This window comes from Acinonyx jubatus, chromosome A1 (genome assembly GCF_027475565.1).
Source record: "Acinonyx jubatus isolate Ajub_Pintada_27869175 chromosome A1, VMU_Ajub_asm_v1.0, whole genome shotgun sequence".
NCBI lineage: Eukaryota > Metazoa > Chordata > Mammalia > Carnivora > Felidae > Acinonyx > Acinonyx jubatus.
The window spans coordinates 193,291,737-193,310,343 of NC_069380.1; the positions used below are offsets into that span (position 1 = coordinate 193,291,737).

Consider the following 18,607-nt stretch of genomic DNA (forward strand, 5'->3'; position numbering starts at 1 on the left):
TCAGAACATACTGTTTTAAATTATGAGTTTATACTGTTACATTCATATTTTTCATAAAACCCTGATATTTTACTAGTATTTCTTTCATCTTACACTGAAAATAATGATTCCTAAGCACATTAGCAGAATTATGTAATTATTTTCTCTTATAGTATGCTTAAACAAATATCAAATATTCAACACTAATATTACTATAACAATAAATGAACAAAAATTCAGATGAACAAAATATTCTTATGTTGATAACCTTATTCATAATATTTTTCCAGTTCAATGGCTATAAAAATTCAACCAAGTTAAAAATAATTATATTAACAAGCTAAAATTGCAAACTGATAAGTATCTAAGGAAACATAGTCATGTATTAGATGGTCTATGAAAGCTCAAATTCTCCCTTCTTACTACCCATAAAATTCTCTTTTTAAGTCATCTTTGCAGATGAATCATTTACATACTTCCCCATGTTGATTCTTAATTTCATATTCTAGATGTCTTTTTTGTTTTCTCATTACCAGCTCTATATCGTGCTTACCCACCAGGCATAGCCATGTCAACATCATTTCTATTCATATTATTACAACTAGGAATTTCATCTTCCTTTTGTGCCAATGAAAGACTTGATATTTGAGTCCTTATCTGTAATAGCTCCAGAAGAACCCAGTCATCTTAATGAGGACCTCCTGTGGTACATCGTATTGTGATATGAACTGAGGATTATACATTCTAATGGCTTATGCTTTAAGTGGATTAGAGGTTTTGAAAAATTCCTGCCGCGGGGAAATAATGTATTTCTGAGTTGGTGAGACTGAAAGATCACAGAATTCTCTAGGAATGCATTCAGTTACTGCCTAGCACTTACTCGTGAAAATCTGGATTTGTGAGAGATCTCAAGTAATCCTTGAGATGGTTATCTGGAAACTTCTCCAGTCTCCTGAACGACTATACTTTCACACTACCAGGAGCTTCATAACTCTGATGGTAATAGACTACACACCCATCATGACTTACCTCTTTACCATACAATGCATGCCATGTGACCACAGCCTCTTGGAATCTTTTCACCAGATTAAACAAGATAGCATCTTCACACAAAGGCTGTAGCAATATTTTAAAGCAGGAAAGCTGTTTTGAGAGCACACAGTTTTGTATCATCAAAACAAAACAGAAAACTGTTTTTAACACCTTTCCTTTATACCTAACAGAAAAATCAAAATATCCGACAAACAAAAGAGCTACTTAGTTTTCATTTTTCAGAAGTCATAATTCAAACCCAGGTATTCTGATTTCAGAGTCCACACTTATAACCACTGTGTTGTGCTGCCCCTCCTGCTTTGCTCTCCGTTCTAAACTGTGCTTTGAGCTAGTTCATGCTTTGTGATGCCTGCACAAAGGCAGCATATAGTTGCTTTCTATTCAGCAACCTTCATTTTCACCAAAAAAGATCTGCACTTAAAAAAACTTTTTGTATCTCTATTCAAAATTTTATCTTAATCCTAAAGCTTTGGTGTTCAAAAAGGACCAATTCTACATCCTGGCAGTGAGAATTGGTTGGAAACACATAAACATGGGGGCACCTGGGTGGCTTAGTCAGTTAAGCATCTGACTCTTGGTTTCCTCTCAGGTCATGATCTCATGGTTTGTGGGATTGAGTCCTGCATCTGGCTCTGTGCTGACAGTGTGAAGCCTGCTTAGGATTCTCTCTCTCCCTCTCTCTCTGCCTCTCCCCCACTCATGCTCCCTCAAAATAAAGAAACAAACACACATTTAAAAAATTGTTCTGGAAACACATAAACATGAAAATCAGGCTGGATTTTTAAATAAGCTAAGAAAACTGGTGCATAAAGAACATTGGAGAGACCATTGATGCTACATATTCAGTGAACCCCCCTAAGCTTTGTCCTTCTAAGATTGGACCATCTAGAAATATAGTACCTTGGGAGGTATGTCGTGATTAATGATACTCTCTTTTTGTTGCAGGTGGTGCCAAAAAATTACCAGCAGACACTGGCTCTGGATTTTGTTGAGATGATCAAGAGAAAGCCTGATCAAATGTCTCATATTGCTTTAGGATTCCTTATCTAAGGAAACCCTTGGTGAGCTCCTGGATATGGCTGTCTGAAGAAGGTCACAGCATCCATAAGTATATCTATGAAAGGTAGGCCAAACCAGCCATTAGAGGCGCATTATGGTCACGTAATGGCAAAACATGATCATGAACATATTGTAAGAGTCTCATACTATATACATGAAGTGGTACATTCCTTGCAGGTAGATTGGGACAAGCTGGAAGTATATGGTAGAAATGCTAAATAAACTAAAATAACTAAACATTCATAGCTAATAATCCAAAAAAGGATAAAAAAGAATAACAAATATACAATTAATCCAACAGAAGGCAGAAAAAGGGAAAAGATAGCAAAAGATAGGACAAATAGAAATCAAAATTGAGATGATACACTTGATCTAACAAATATATATTTTCATATTAAATATAAATGATCTAAACACCAATTAAAAGAGTAGGTTGTTATATTGGATAAAAAGGCACAGCCCAAATTTATGCTGACTGTAAGAAGCACACTTTAAATATAAAGACACAAATAGGTTAAAAGAATGAAAAAAGATATACCAGGCTAACTCAAATTAAAATTATAGAAGGAACTGTATTAATATTAGACAAAATATATTTCAGAACTAAGAATAATTACAAGGGATAAAGAAAAACATTTCATAATGATAAAGGGGTCAGTTTATTAAGAGGATGTAATCCTAAAAGTTTACACACCCAATAGCTGAATTTCAAAATACATGAAGCAAAAACTGATAAAACTATATGGAAAACTAGACAAGTTCATAACTGTAGTTGGAAATTTCAGTCCCCTCTCTTAATAATTAATTGAACATGGAGATAAGCGATCAGCAAGGATAGAGATAGACTTGAACATCCTCACTACCAACCAACTTGACCTAATTAGCATTTGTAAGAACATTCCATCTAACAACAACAGAATACACATTGCTTTTAAGTGCATGCAGAACATTTACTAAGGTAGATCATTTTTTTTTAATTTTTTTTCAACGTTTTTATTTATTTTTGGGACAGAGAGAGACAGAGCATGAACGGGGGAGGGGCAGAGAGAGAGGGAGACACAGAATCGGAAACAGGCTCCAGGCTCTGAGCCATCACCCCAGAGCCTGACGCGGGGCTCGAACTCACGGACCGCAAGATAGTGACCTGGCTGAAGTTGGACGCTTAACCGACTGCGCCACCCAGGCGCCCCCTAAGGTAGATCATATTAAGGGGTCATAAAACAAGTCTCAATAAATTTAAAAGGTAAAGTGTATTTTCTGAGCACAACAGCATTAAGTTAGGAATCAGTAACAAAAGTATCTCCCAATATTTGGAAACTAAATACATCTTTCTGAATAATCCACTGGTTAAAGAAAAAATTAAAAGGGAAATAAAGTATTGTGAACTGAATGAAAATGAAAACATAACATATCTAAAGTTGTGGATGCCTCTTAAAGCAGTACTTGAAGGGAAATGTAAAGCACTAAATACCTTTATTGGAAAAGATGAAAGGCTATGGCCTCTCACTTTCCACCTTAAGAAGCTAGTAAAAGGGAAGAATGAAACCCATGGTAAAGAGAAGAAAGGAAATAATGAAGTTCAGAGAACAAATCAAATGGGAAAAAAATAGAGCAAATACAGTTGACCCTTGAACGATGTGGGGGTTAGGGGTGCCAGTCCCCCATGCAATTTGAAAATCTGCATATAACTTTTGATTCCCCCAAAACTTTACTAGTATGCCTACTGTTCTCTGAAAGATTTACTGATAACATATAAACAGTTGATTAACACATATTTTGTGTGTTGTATGTGTTATACACTGTATTCTTACAATAAAATAAGCTAGGGAAAAGATAATATTAAGAATATCCTAAGGAAGAGAAAATAACGTCTTAGTGCTGTACTGCATTTAATGGAAAAAATATGTGTATAAGGAGACCCATGCAATTCAAACCTGTGTTGTTGGAGGATCAACTGTAAAAGAAAGCAAAAGTTGGCTTTTTGAGAAGATTGATGTGAGTCACAGTCTCATCAGGATAAAAGAGAGAAAACGATTGGAATCAGAAGTGACATAACTACAGATTCTGCAGACATCCAAATAATAAGAAAATATTATGAACATCTTAATGCCAGTAAACCTGATAGCTTGGATGAAAGGGACAATTCCCGTGAAAGATCAAAATACAAAAATCAATGTATATCTACATAGTAACAACAAACAGAAACCAAATTTAAAAACAGTGCTAGGGTCATCTGGGTGGCTCAGTTGGCTAAGCATCCAACTCTTGATCTCAGCTCAGGTCTTGATCTCAGGGTCGTGAGTTCAACCTCTGCATTGAGCTCGGTATTGGGCATGAAGCTTACTTAAAAAACAAAACAACAACAACAAAAAAAAACAGCACCAGTAATAGCATTAAAATATGCAATATAAATATACCTAATAAAATATATGCAAAACCTATACACTGAACACTATAGAACACTGCTGAGAGAAATAAAAAGAACCCAAATAAATGGAAAACTGTATCTGGTTGGTTGGGCAGAAGACTCAAGATCCCAAGTTTCCCCAAACTGGTCTATACATTTGACATAATCCCTATCTAAATCTCAGCAGGCAATTTTTGTTTGTTCACTTTTGTAGAATTTGGCAAGCTGATTCTAAAATTCAAATGGAAATACAAAAAACGTAAACAAGTCAAAACATTCTTGAAAAGGAAACATAAATTTGGAGAGCTTCCTACTCAATTTCAATACTTTCTGTTAAAGCTACAGTATCAAGAGAGTGTGATACCAGCTTAAAGTAAGATATATATGACTCCATTTATATGATGTCCTGAAATAGGCTAAATTAATCTCTGGTATAAGAAATCAGATTTGTACACCCAAAACTAACATAACACTGTATGTTACCTATACTGGAATTAAAGTTTTAAAAAAGTCAGAGCAGTAGTTGTCTCAGTGAGTGGGTTAACTGGAAGACACATAAAGGAATTGATGAAAATTTTCTGTATTTGGGTATGTATTTCTTAAAACTCATCAAGCAATTCACTTAAATTGTTTGCACTTCACTGTGTGGTACTTATATACAATGAAACAAGACAACAAAAAATCACATTGTAGATGAAAAAACAAAATTTGTAGCATTATAAATGAAAAGTATTTCAGTGAGAGAACAGAATATGAAGGTGCAACCTACTCTATATATTTTTTTAATGTTTGTTTGTTTGTTTATTTATTTATTTATTTTAAGAGTGAAAGAGCACAAGAGGGGGAAGGGCAGCGAGAAAGAGAGAGAGAATCCCAAGCAGGCTCCATGCCATCAGCGCAGAGCCCAATGAGGGGTTCAAACTCACAAACTGTGAGATCATGACCTGAGCTGAGATCAAGAGCCAGATGCTTAACCGACTGCGCCACCCAAGCACCCCATCTACTTTGTATTTTTTAACAGTAGTTGGTAGTGTTCTGAGGTTCAGGTCTTTTGGAAAAGGATCTTCATATTATTATGGTTATAAAGCAATGAGATTATTTGGAATAACCTGCTTTAATATCTGTATTTGTTGGCTACTTCCATATTTCCTCCTTTTTAGCATTTCCACTTAGGTATATAATCTTAGGCTCCTTTCCATTGGCTTGTATCAAGGGTTTCTGGGATCACATAGGATTACAAAACAAACCCAAAACAAAAGGGGCGGGGTCTATGGTTGTATCCTGTCTTCAGAATTTCAGACCTCCCCGAGTTGTCTGGACTGGACAAGTGCTGTCTCCATGCTGAGACCAATAAGCTTGAAACCCACGACCCGTGGGCAGAAGTGTCTGTTCAGGGTGGAAGAAGAGGAAGATGAGGAGGAGGAGGACAAGAAACCCTTGTCCTCAACACAAGTGGTTTTATGCTGGAAGCCACAGGTGACTACTACCACCTAACATCGAGGAAGAGTGCTCTGTCTTCAGCCAGGCCTTTGAGGAAAGGGAATCTGACAATGGGTCTGACACAGATGAGAATCTACCTCCCAAGCTGAGCAGATTGAAAATGAATGTGGCTTCTCCCGGGGCGATTCACAAATGCTGCCACCGGAAGAGAAGTCAGGGCCGGGGCTCCAGCCGCAGTACTTTGGAGGCAAGAGACGATGCCGTTTGATAAAGGTACTCTGGCCTCATTGCTGTTCCTGGAAATGTCCCAAAAGCTTAGAACAATGCCTGTCAGGGGCGCCCGGTGGCTCAGTCGGTTGAGCGTCCGACTTTGACCCACGTCATGATCTCACAGTTTGTGAGTTCGAGCCCCGCATCGGGCTCTGGGTTGACAGCTCAGAGCCTGGAGCCTGCTTCACATTCTGTGTCTCCCCCTCTCTCTCTGCCCCATCCCCACTCATGCTCTGTCTCTCTCTGTCTTAAAAATAAATAAAACATTAAAAAAAAATTTTTTAAAAGAGCAATGCCTGTCACAGAGTAGGTATCCCATAAATATTTGCCAAATGAATTAAATAAAAATTTCTTGATTCTGTTCATGGGAAAATAGAGACTTAGGTAGCTGCAGCCTTTCAGTTTAGTAAGTGTTATTTAATATATATTTTGTAGGGGCAGAGAACATATGCCTTAGGCTTGTCTATAGCTAAAAAGCTGGTTGTTGGAGGAAAAGTTGGCCTGGAAGCTTAGAGAGGTAATGTAAGAGTTAGTGAGCATTAGTTGAGATCAAGAGAAATGAGGTAGATTCTATGATAAGCTAGCAGCAACTGGGTGATAACTAAATCACCCAATAAGTATGACAGGTTACTTCATACTTCATGTATGATGACTTCTTTGTGTTCATGGCACCCAAACCCCTTATTGACCAGAAAGGTCCGTGAATCAGACCTGCTGTCTCTAGCCTTAGCATGGTGGCTCTCGTGACATTAGAAGCCATATTTATTTGGCATCTGATTTAAGTGACAGAGTGTAGAGAAAAGTCCAGATAAGTTCTCAAGTTGCTATTGCCATAATTAAGAAACTGTGCTGAATGTTTTGAAAAACATCACAAACATCATAGCTCTCAAAATCCACTTAAATCATGTGATTTAAGATTAAAGACTGGCAGAAAAAATTTAACCATATAAATGACCTATTTGACAACTCCTGTACATTTGAATTAATTTTCTGAATATGTGTTGCTTCATATTATTTTTAAAATATTTATATAGGATAAAAATTTTAATGCATTTCTCTAAAGTGTTTACAAACCCACTGTAATTATGTGTAGCATATATAGATATGAATGATTTATTCTAATTGTATTATTCTCCTTATCCCAAATATTTTTCTTTCTAATGCTGAATACCCTTAGATTTATTTTTTATTTTTTTAATGTTTGTTTATTTTTGAGAGAGTGAGAGAGAGAAAGAGAGAGGGAGTGGAAGAGAGGGGGGACAGAGGATCCTAAGCAGGCTTCATGCTGACAGCAGAGAGCCAGATGTGGGGTTTAAGCTCATGAACCATGAGATTGTGACCTGAGCCGAAGTTGGATGTTCAACCCACTGAACCACCCAGGCACCCCAGAATTTTTTATTTTTGGATTCAAGTTAGTTAACTGAATCCCCTTAGATTTTTAAATTCAAAACCTGAACAATATCACAGGATATTTGATGCCTAAGTTAGATCTCCATGGAAAATTTAGCCTACTATCATGGGCTCCATGATAAAATATCTAGTTCATAGACAAGGACCAAATTAGTCATAATATGGGGTAATTTTTGTTTTCTAGTTATTGTGAAGTTGAGAGTATCATTTAGACATATAATTCTCAAGGTTTAGTGTTCGTTATAATTACTAGGCTCATTCCAGTCCAGTTAAATGTCTAGAGCTGTGTAAACATGGATTCAAAACCAGAAAATGTTTCCTAAGTTCTAGCTACTGGAAAAGAAGCTTGACATATGGTAATGTGGAAACATTTTCTAGAAATATCAAGTTGATACTCTTTCCTATTATACTGGATTCAACAAGTATCAAGAGTTTTGACTCTTTCTTTCCCAGGCTCAGTTAGAACACCATGCAGAGACTGAGAATAGTATGTACATATGCTATTCAGACTTGAGTGTTGAGTAAATAGAATTTCCTTAAATGAACAGAAGAGAAATAGAAGGCTCATAATTACTTGATGATTTTCGGCCCAATCTAACTCGAGTTATGGTATTGCCATTCATAGATTCTGGGATAACTATTGGTGAAACAAGTTTTGGAGGGAAAGTAATAGTTCCATATATAATGTTGATCTTTTCATCAATATGTAAGAGCTATAAGTTACAATTTTTATTTTTTATGTTTTTTTAACATTGCTAATTGTAAATTTTTGATAACTGATTGTATTTTTTGTGGGTGCATTTTTAATCAGACTTTTAAATACATTTCTCACACAAAGATTTTTAAATAACTCTTGGGGCACTTGGGTGGCTCAGTTGGCTAAGTGTCTGAGGCTCAGGTCATGATCTCATGGTTCGTGAGATCGAGCCCCATGTGGGGGCTCTGTGATTCTCTCTCTCTCTCCCTCTGCCTCTCCCCTGCTTGCATGTTCTCTCTCTCTCAAAAAAAAACTTTTTTTTTAACTTTTAATTTTCTTTAGTACATTTTAACCTTAACTCTTAAATCATTTATCTATTTGAAGTTATTCTACAGTAAACTACGCAATATGAGTGAAATGTTCCTCCCTAGGGCTATCCAGTAGTCTCAAGTCTCAAGTCTAATTATTGAACATTTCATCTTTCCTAGGCTGGTATGAAGCATCAACTTTATGATATATGATATTTTTGTATGTGATTGAGCTTATTGTTTTGTTCTTTTAAGAAGATAGTATATAAAATCCAAGTTTGGAAATGTGAATATCAAGAGCCATTGGAACATCTGTGTGTCTATGAATGCTTCCTCTAATTTACCCCCATTGTTTATAATTTTCTGCCTCACTCAAGTCTGATGTACTGCATATATTGAAACATGCTTCAATTTGATCAGATGCAAACTGATCAATATATCATTTGTATTTATAATTTAGTCTAAGTATATTCATCCCATCTGTCATGCCTGCTGCCTTTAGCTTTCTTTGCTCCCTGCTTTGCATTGCGTGCCCCACTGATCCTCAGTGTAGACAGAGATGACAGCTGGAAGATATATTAAAAGAAGTTCTAGATTATGAAGAACTATGAGCCCAGAGGATGGTTAAGAGAGGTGAGGGTCAGAAACATTCTCACTGGAGCCCAGTGTTCCTTTCATACATGCTCAGAAATGTGTCATTGTCTTTCCCCAAGTACCTTAAGAGAAGCCACATTCCACACTGCACAGTATGGTGTCTGGGGAGCTCTGGATGTTCTGACATATTCTAATTCACTCTCAGTGAATTCACTCTCCCTGCCACTGTCATTACTGCAATTCATGCAGGTCCCTGCAAATAAATAAATAAATAAATAAATAAATAAATAAATAAATAATAAAGAATTAAAAATAGCTCTGTAACTCTCTCCTCCACTCTGATGGAATTTACAAGTAGGAAGATAACCAAAGAAGTTCTCATCTAAGAATGTTTTTAGGAGCATTTTTGCATTGCTTATTATAAACTAACCTGGAATTTATGGATTAGGGGTCATTACTCAGAGAACAGAAGTTAGTCACATAGGTTCCCTGTGTAACTGATGGGATGTAAAAACTAAGAGGCTCTGAACTTAAACAGCTTCCTCAGGCAAACTGTACAACACAGTGAATAGTCATCTCTTATTCTGAAAACAAAATATATCCCAGTGCAAAAATCTATTTTTTGGAGGCACAGATGATAGTTTGGACTCCTCCAGAGATAGATATCGCTATCTTTGTGCCTGCTTTTTGCTTGTATCCTTCACTAATTATTAGTAAAATTTGCTATTAAGTACACAGCAGTGCTCACTTCGGCAGCATATGTACTAAAACTGGAATAATGCAGAGAAGATTAGCATGGCCCCTGGGCATGGCTGACACGCTATTAAGTAAAGTGTATAATTTCTAGGGATCTACTTTGACAATTTGACTTCTGTGGGTAGTGTAAGGACTTTTGATCGGAGCTCTGCCATTCAACTGGCTTTTGGTGTGCTTCTGAAATTGCTATGAATTCTTATGCTCAGTTTCTCATTATTATCTTATTTTCTCCAAAATTTCAATTATCTCGGGTCTTTAAATTTTCTTGTTCTTGTCTTTTTCTACTACTTTAAAAAAATAAACGTTTATTCATTTTTGAGAGAGAGAGAATGAGCAGGGGGAGGGACAGAGAGAGAGGGGAACAGAGGATCCAAGGTGGGTTCTATGCTGATAGCAGCGAGCCCAATGTGGGGCTTGAACTCAGGAACTGTGAGACCATGACCTGAGCTGAAGTCAGACACTCAACCAACTGAACCATCCAGGTGCCCCTCTACTAATTTTGATTCCTTGGGGTAATCATTAATTTTGATAAAATTATTCATAAAATCATTGTTTTCTTCCTAAGTTATATAGGAGTTAGGAGTTAGGCAGTCCTTCTGTTTGGTGCATCATATTCAAAATACTCAAACTAAAATCAAAACATTTGATTTCTTAATTGAACTGCTTGTTCCCTTCTCATTTCACAGGAATGGAAAGTTCCTCACATGTTCTCACCAAGAACAGTGACGCCAATTCGGTCCATCTGGTGTGTAAAGCTGCAGAGTGGTACCCAGAGCCTGAGGCAAGCTGGAAACCTCCAAGGACATAATTTAAAGCCACCCTCTGAAAATGACGGAACAAATGGGAAAGGCCTATTCTCTAGTGAAACTTCAGTCCTGGTAATTGAACTCAAAAATTGTGCTCTGTTCCATTCTCAACTCCAGGCTCAACCAGAAAAAGTGGACAACGATTTCTGTTTCAGGTTAGTTTGTCTATAATTATATCTCATTGCCTGGAGAAGTGCTTTAAAATTGAATGCATATTGTTGAGTTTCTAACAGAAAGGAAAATGGTAACTGAGTTCCTATACTGTACTTTTTAGAACCAAATGAACACTTACCAAAATAACTACATCATTCTCTTCTCTGATCTTTATCATTGTATTCTTTCTGCTAGCTTTGAGTTTACATTGTTCTTTTTCTAGCCCTTTAAAGTGTAAATTTAGGTTGCTGAATTGAAATCTTTCTTTTTTAACATAAGCATTTACAGCTATAAATTGTCTTTTTAGTATTGTCTTTTATTGTATTTTGTAAGTTTTAACGTGTGTTTTGTTTTCATTTGTCTCAAAATATTTTCTAATATCCTTTGCAATTTCTTCTTTGACCCATTAGTTGCTTAAAGTGGGGTGTTTAATTTCTACATACTTGTGAATTTTTGGTTTTCCTTCTGCTATTAGTTTTTTGTTTCGTTTCATTGTAATTAGAAAGACACTTTGTGCAATTTTAGTTTTTTAATACTTCTTAACCATTGTTTTGTGGTCAAACATATGGTCTGTCCTGAAAAACAACCTATGTGCACTTAAGAAAAGTATTTTCTGTTGTTGTTGGAATGTTCGATGTATCTGTTAGATGTATTTGACGCTTTGGTGGTGTTCAAGTCCTCTATTTCCCATTGATATTCTGTCTGGTTGTTTTATACATTATTGAGGTATTGAAGTTCCCTACTATTGTTGCAGATCTATTTCTGTCTCTGATTCTAACAATGTTTGCTTCATATAGTTTGGAGGTATGTTTGGTGCATATATGTGTGTAATTATCATATCTTCTTGGTAAATTGATCCTTTTATCAATATATAATGTCCTTTGACACTCTTTTTTTAAAAATTTGTTTACTTATTTTTGAGAGAGAGCATATGGGAGCAAGCAGAGGAGGGGCAGAGAGAGAGGGGGGCAGAGGATCTGAAGCGGGCTCTGTGCTGACAGCACAGAACTCATGAACTGTGAGATAATGGCATGAGCCAGTCGGATACTCAACTGACTGAGCCACCCAGGTGCCCCTTTGTCTCTAATGACAGTTTTTGACTTAAAGTCTATTTTATCTGATATTAGTATAGCCACCCCACTCTCTTTTAGTTACTATTTGCATGGATATCTTTTTCCCATCCTTTCACTTACACATTCTTGTGTCTTGTGGACTGCATATACTTGTATCATTTTTTAATCCATTTTGTCAATCTCTACCTTTTGATTGGGGAGTTTAATCCATTTACATTTAAAGTAATTGCTGGTAAGATAGCACATACTTCTGCCATCTTGTCATTTGTTTTTTCTATGTCTTACAGTTTTTTGTTCCTTGTTTCATTACTATTTTTCTTTATGTTTAGTTAATTTTTTTGTATTTACATGTTTTTATTCCCTTCTCATTTCCTTTGGTGTATATTTTATAGGTACTTTTTTGTGGTTACCCTGGGGATTACATATAACATCCTAAAGTTATAACAATCTATTTTGAATTGATACCAATTTACTTTCAGTCATATACAAAAACTCTATTTCCTTACAGCTCTACCTCTCCTTTGTTATCGATGCTATAAATTAAACTTTATATATTGTGAACCTATTAACATAGATTTATTATGTTTTATCCATTTGTCTCTTAAATCCTATAGAAAATAAAAAGTGGAGTTACAAGCATACCTTAGAGGTATTGCAGGTTCAGTTCCAAACCACAACAATAAAGAAAATATTGCAATAAAGCAAGTCAAATGAGTTTTTTTGGTTTTCCAGTGCATGTAAAACTTAGTTTATACTGTAGTGTAACTAAATCATAACATTATGTCTAAAAAATGTATATACCTTAATTTTAAAATACTTTATTGCTAAAAAATGCTAACCATCATCTGAGCATTCAGTGAGTTATAATCTTGCTGGTGTAGGGTCTTGCCTCACTGTTGATAGCTGCTGACTGATCAGGGTGGTGGTTACTGAAGATTGGAGTGGTGGTGGCAATTTCTTAAAATAAGACAAAAATGAAGTTTGTCACATTGATTGATTCTTTCATGAACAGTTTCTTTGTAGTATGCAACGTTGCTTAATATCATTTTACCCACAAGTTTTTTTTTTTAAAAATTGGAATCAACTGTTTCAAACCCTGCTGCTGCCTTATCAACTTAAGTTTATGAATATTCTAAATCTTTTGTTGTCATTTCAACAATCTTCACAGCATTTCACCAGGAGTACATTACATTCCAAGAAACCACTTTCTTTGCTCATCCTTAAGCTGCTGCTTCTTCTCATCCATTCAACTGTAGCAATTCAGTCACATCTTCAGGCTCCAGTTCTAATTCTAGTTCTCTTGCTATCTCCACCACACCTGCAGTCACTTCCTCCACTGAAGGCTTGAACCCCTCAAAGTCATCCATGAGGGCTAGAATCAACTTCTAAACTCCTTTTCACATTGATATTTTGACTTCTTCCCATGAATCACAACGTTCTTAATGGGATCTAGAATGGTGAATCTTTTTTTTTTAATTTTATTTTTTATTTTTTAAAATTTATATCCAAATTAGTTAGCATATAGTGAAACAATGATTTCAGGAATAGATTCCTTAATACCCCTTACCCACTTAGCCCATCCTCTCTTCCACAATCCCTCCAGTAATCCTCTGTTTGTTCTCCATATTTATGAGTCTCTTCTGTTTTGTCCCCCTCCCTGTTTTTATATTATTTTTGTTTCCCTTCCCTTATGTTCATCTGTTTTGTCTCTTAAAGTCCTCATATGAGTGAAGTCATATGATTTTGGTCTCTCTCTGACTGACTAATTTCACTTAGCATCATACCCTCCAGGTCCAGCCATGTAGTTGCAAATGGCAAGATTTCATTCTTTTTGATTGCCGAGTAATACTGCATTGTGTGTGTGTGTATACCACATCTTCTTTATCCATTCATCCATTGATGGACATTTGGGCTCTTTCCATACTTTGACTATTATTGATAGTGTTGCTATAAACATGGGGGTGCACGTGTCCCTTCAAAACAGCACACCTGTATCCTGTGAATAAATGCCTAGTAGTGCAATTGCTGGGTCGTAGGGTAGTTCTCTTTTTAGTTTTTTGAGGAACCTCCATACTGTTTTCCAGAGTGACTGCACCAGCTTGCATTCCCACCAACAATGCAAAACAGATCCTCTTTCTCCACATCCTTGCCAACATCTGTTGTTGCCTCAGTTGTTAATGTTAGCCATTCTGACAGGTGTGAGGTGGTATCTCATTGTGGTTTTGATTTGTATTTTCCTGATGATGAGTGATGTTGAGCATTTTTTCATATGTCGGTTGACCACCTGGATGTCTTCCTTGGAGAAGTGTCTATTCATGTCTTTTGCCCATTTCTTCACTGGATTATTTGTTTTTGGGTGTTGAGTTTGAGAAGTTCTTTATAGATTTTGGATGCTAACCCTTTATCTGATATGTCATTTGCAAATGTCTTCTCCCATTCTGTCGGTTGCCTTTTAGTTTTGCTGATTGTTTCCTTTGCTGTGTGGAAGCTTTTTATTTTGATGAGGTCCCAGTAGTTCATTTTTGTAGAATGGTGAATCTTTTCCAGAAGGTTTTCCATTGACTTTGCCCAGACCCATTAGAGGAATCACTCTCTATTGCAGCTATAGCCTTATGGAATGTATTTCTTAAATAATAAGACTTGAAAGTTGAAATGACTTCTTTTTTTAAATTTTTCAAATGTTTTATTTATTCTTGAGAGAGAGAGAGAGAGAGAGAGAGAATGCAAGCGCATGAGTGGGGGAGGGGCAGAGCCAGAGAGGGACACAGAATCTGAAGCAGGCTCCAGGCTCTGAGCTGTCAGCACAGAGCCTGAGGCGGGGCTCCAACACACAAGCCATGAGATCATGACCTAAGCTGAAGTCAGACACTTAACTGACTGAGCCACCCAGGCGCCCCAAGTTGAAATGACTTCTTAATCCACGAGATACAGAATGGATGACACCCATTGATGAAAACATTAAATTTGTTGTACTCCATCTGAGTTCTCGGTGATGGGTGTATCATCACTGAACAGTAACATTTTGAAAGGAGTCTTTTTTCTGAACAGGAGGCCTCAACAGTGGGCTTAAAATATTCAGTAAACCATGTTGTAAACAGACGTACTTTCATTCAGGATTTGTTGTTCTATTTATAGAGCAGAGGCAGGAGTATATTGGCATAATTCTTAAGGACCTTAGGATTTTCAAAATGGTAAATGAGCATTGGCTTCAACTTAAAGTCACTAGTTGCATTACCTCTAACAAGAAAGTCAGTCTGTCCTTTGAAGCTTTGAAGCCAGGCATTGACTTCTCTCTAGCTATGAAAGTCTTAGCATCTTTTTCGAAGAAAAGGTGGTTTCATCCACATTGAAAATCTGTTTAGTGTAGCCACCTTCACTAACTACCTTAGCTAGACTTTCTGGATGGCTTGCTGTAGCTTCTACATCAGCACTTGCTGCTTCACCTTGCACTTTGATGTTATGGAAACGTCTTCTTTCCCGAAACCTCATGAGTTAACCTCTGCTAGCTTCAAACTTTTCTTCTGCAGCATCCTCACCTCTTTCAGCCTTCATGGAATTGAAGAGAGTTAGGGCCTCGGTGACTCTGGATTAGGCTTTGGCTTAAGGGAATGGCTGGTTTGACCTTTTGTTCAGACCACTCAAACTTTCTCCATCTCAGCAATAAAGCTCTTTCACTTTCTTATCATTCATGTGTTCATGGGAGGAGCAATTTTAGTTTCCTTTAAGAACCTTCCCTTTGCATTCACAACTTGACTGTTTGATGCAAGAGGCTTACCTTTTGGCCTATCTCAGCTTTCAACATGTCTTCCCAAGCTTAACCATTGCTAGCTTTTGATTTAAAGGGAGAGATGTGGGATGGGGCTCTTCCTTTCACTTGAATGCTTAGAAGCCATTGTAGGCTTATTAATTGGCTTAATTTCAATATTGTTGTGTCTCAGGGAATAGGGAGGCCCCAGGAGAGGGAGAGAGACAGGGGAACAGCCAGTGGCTGGAGCAATCAGAACATACATAGCATTTATTGATTAACTTTATGCTCTTACATGGGCATGGTTTGTGGCTCCCCCAAACAAGGGCAATAGTAGCATCAAAGATCACTGATCACAGATTACTATAACAAGTGTAAAAATAATGAAAAGTTTAAAAATATTGCAGGAATTACCAAGACGTGACACAGAGATATGAAGTAAGCAGATGCTGTGATAAATGGTGCTGGTAAACAGGGTTGCCACGAACTTTCAATTTGTAAGAAACTCAGTATCTGTGAGGCACAATAAAATGAAGTATGCCTATACTTAATTTATCAAATGTAGCTAAATAACTCATATTAAGCAAAACTTATTACATATTTTATTATACTGAAGGGGTAAATGGTGATACAGTTTCTTTTTTCTCTTTTTTTAAAAATTTTTTTTTAGTGTTTATTTATTTTTGAGAGACAGAGAGAGACAGCATGAGCGGAAGAGGGCAGAGAGAGAGGGAGACCCAGAATATGAAGCAGGCTCCAGGCTCTGAGCTGTCAGCCCAGAGCCCAATGTGGGGCTTGAACTCACAGACCACGAGATCATGATCTGAGCCGGAGTCAGACGCTCAACCAACTGAGCCACCCAGGCGCCCCAGTTTCTTGATCACATCTATTTTTACAGGGAGAAAAAGTTCTATCACAAAGTGAAAGGCTCAAAACTTTTTTTGTAAGTTTATTTATTTATTTTGAGAGAGAGAGAGAGAGAGAGAGAGAGAGAACATGAGTTGGGGGGAGCAGAGAAAGAGAGGGAGAGAGAGAATCCCAAGCAGGCTCCATGCTGTCAGCATGAGCCTGATGCAGCGCTCAATCCCACAAAGAGTGAGTTCATGACCTGAGCTGAAACCAAGAGTCAGACACTTAACTGAGCCACCCAGGCACCCAAGGCTCAAAACTCTTTGAATGATGTAATATTTGTTCTAGGATTGATCCTTTTACTCAAGGCATAGTTTCTGTTGCATCTTTCTAAAGTTCAATTTCTGGGAAGTTTCTCATGTTCCTTTTTTTTCAATTTTGGAGGACATGAACATCTTCCATGGAGTAGGTTTGCCTGACCCCAAAGCTGTGTTCAGAGAGCTCCAGTTGGGTTAGAGCATCATTTTCCCCACCCTCTCTAATTCTCTCCTTTTGTCCAACACATCTGCAAAATTTTCCAAACTTTTTTGCTATCAGTGATTTCAGAATCAATACTTAGAAAGTGTCTTGGCTTCCATTTTTTTCTCTACACTTCTCCATATTTTAGATTATTTTTCATAGTCTATCTCATGTAAATCATACTGAACAGTTTTTAAACAAGTAAACAATTGTCCCTCCCTAGAGCCTTCCTTGTCTTTCCACCTCTCACCTGCTCTCATCTATAGCCAGCTCTGGTATCACAGCCTGAGTCAATATGAAAAAGCCAACTTCATACTCAGTTAGATACTCATCACATACAGTTTATGACAAAATCATCTATTCCTCATGAACAGTGTCACCATTTTGACCTGTATTCACAGTCTCATAACTGAAGATGTGGTCAAAGTAAATTTCCCCATGGAACTTACTGGGACCCCTTCCTGGAATTCACAGAATATGCTTCATTTTCTTTGCTAATTATAGTGGCACATATATAGTGATTATTCATACTTGTGTGCCAAAATTTTTCCTATATCTTCCTTCTGTATATCTTCTGAAGTTCCCTGGTCTTTACTAAAACTGTTTTCATCACAGTTGACCTGGTTTGAAAATCAGTAACTCCGTTATCTTATTCTTCATCAATCTGTGTAATGTGTTTGTTTGTTTTTTTTTTAACTAAAGGAAAATTACAGACATTTCAGTACCATGAGTTTCTACCATGTTGGCACTAGGGTCATAAACCATCTGAGTTTGTCTTGAACTAAGCTGGTTTAAGTAATGAAAGTTATGTTTCCCAGACACCCCTTTCATGACACAAAAACTCTGTTTTCTGTAATGGTTTCAGAAAGTTGGAGGAAAGCTCTAAACTGATATAGCAGCCCTCAAAAATAGGTATGAAAAAAACCATTATTTTTAATGTAAAATGAATACAGTATAGATTACTTTCCTTCTTTAGCCACTGCCACTGTTTCACCCCTGAGCCCTGATGTTCGTAATCACAATTTACAGTTCAGGGGCGCCTGGGTGGCGCAGTCGGTTAAGCGTCCGACTTCAGCCAGGTCATGATCTCGCGGTCCGTGAGTTCGAGCCCCGCGAGTTCGAGCCCCGCATCAGGCTCTGGGCTGATGGCTCAGAGCCTGGAGCCTGTTTCCGATTCTGTGTCTCCCTCTCTCTCTCTGCCCCTCCCCCGTTCATGCTCTGTCTCTCTCTGTCCCAAAAATAAATAAACGTTGAAAAAAAAAATTAAAAAAAAAACCAAAAAACAAAAAACAATTTACAGTTCATAGTAATAAATCACCCATTGTTGCATCAGTCTGAGTGATATGTCTTAAGGACACAAATTAAATGCATTGTACTCACGAGTATTACCTATCCATCTTTGACTTTATTGTAGATTAACTACTGTGCATGGTTTTGAGATAGTGCTAAATTTTTTTGTGAAAAAATTCTAGCTGATAATTTCACAGTT

The 18,607-nt window shown here is 37.0% G+C and overlaps 1 long non-coding RNA gene and 1 other non-coding gene across 3 annotated transcripts in view; both read left to right on the forward strand.

The window, feature by feature from the left end:
* Positions 1 to 1,505: 1,505 nt before the first annotated feature.
* The window catches only part of LOC113604673 (uncharacterized), a 35,193-nt gene continuing 18,091 nt past the window's right edge, over positions 1,506 to 18,607 (forward strand). Inside the window, exons 1-2 of one of the 2 annotated variants that reach the window (XR_008289183.1) lie at positions 1,506 to 2,155; positions 10,660 to 10,934. This is a non-coding gene — a long non-coding RNA (uncharacterized LOC113604673). The remainder of the gene's footprint in view (positions 2,156 to 10,659; positions 10,935 to 18,607) is intronic. The other variant, XR_008289182.1, reaches the window with a different exon arrangement.
* Positions 9,958 to 10,064, forward strand: LOC113595005 (U6 spliceosomal RNA). Its single transcript, XR_003415477.1, has one exon. It is a non-coding gene; the product is annotated as a U6 spliceosomal RNA (small nuclear RNA).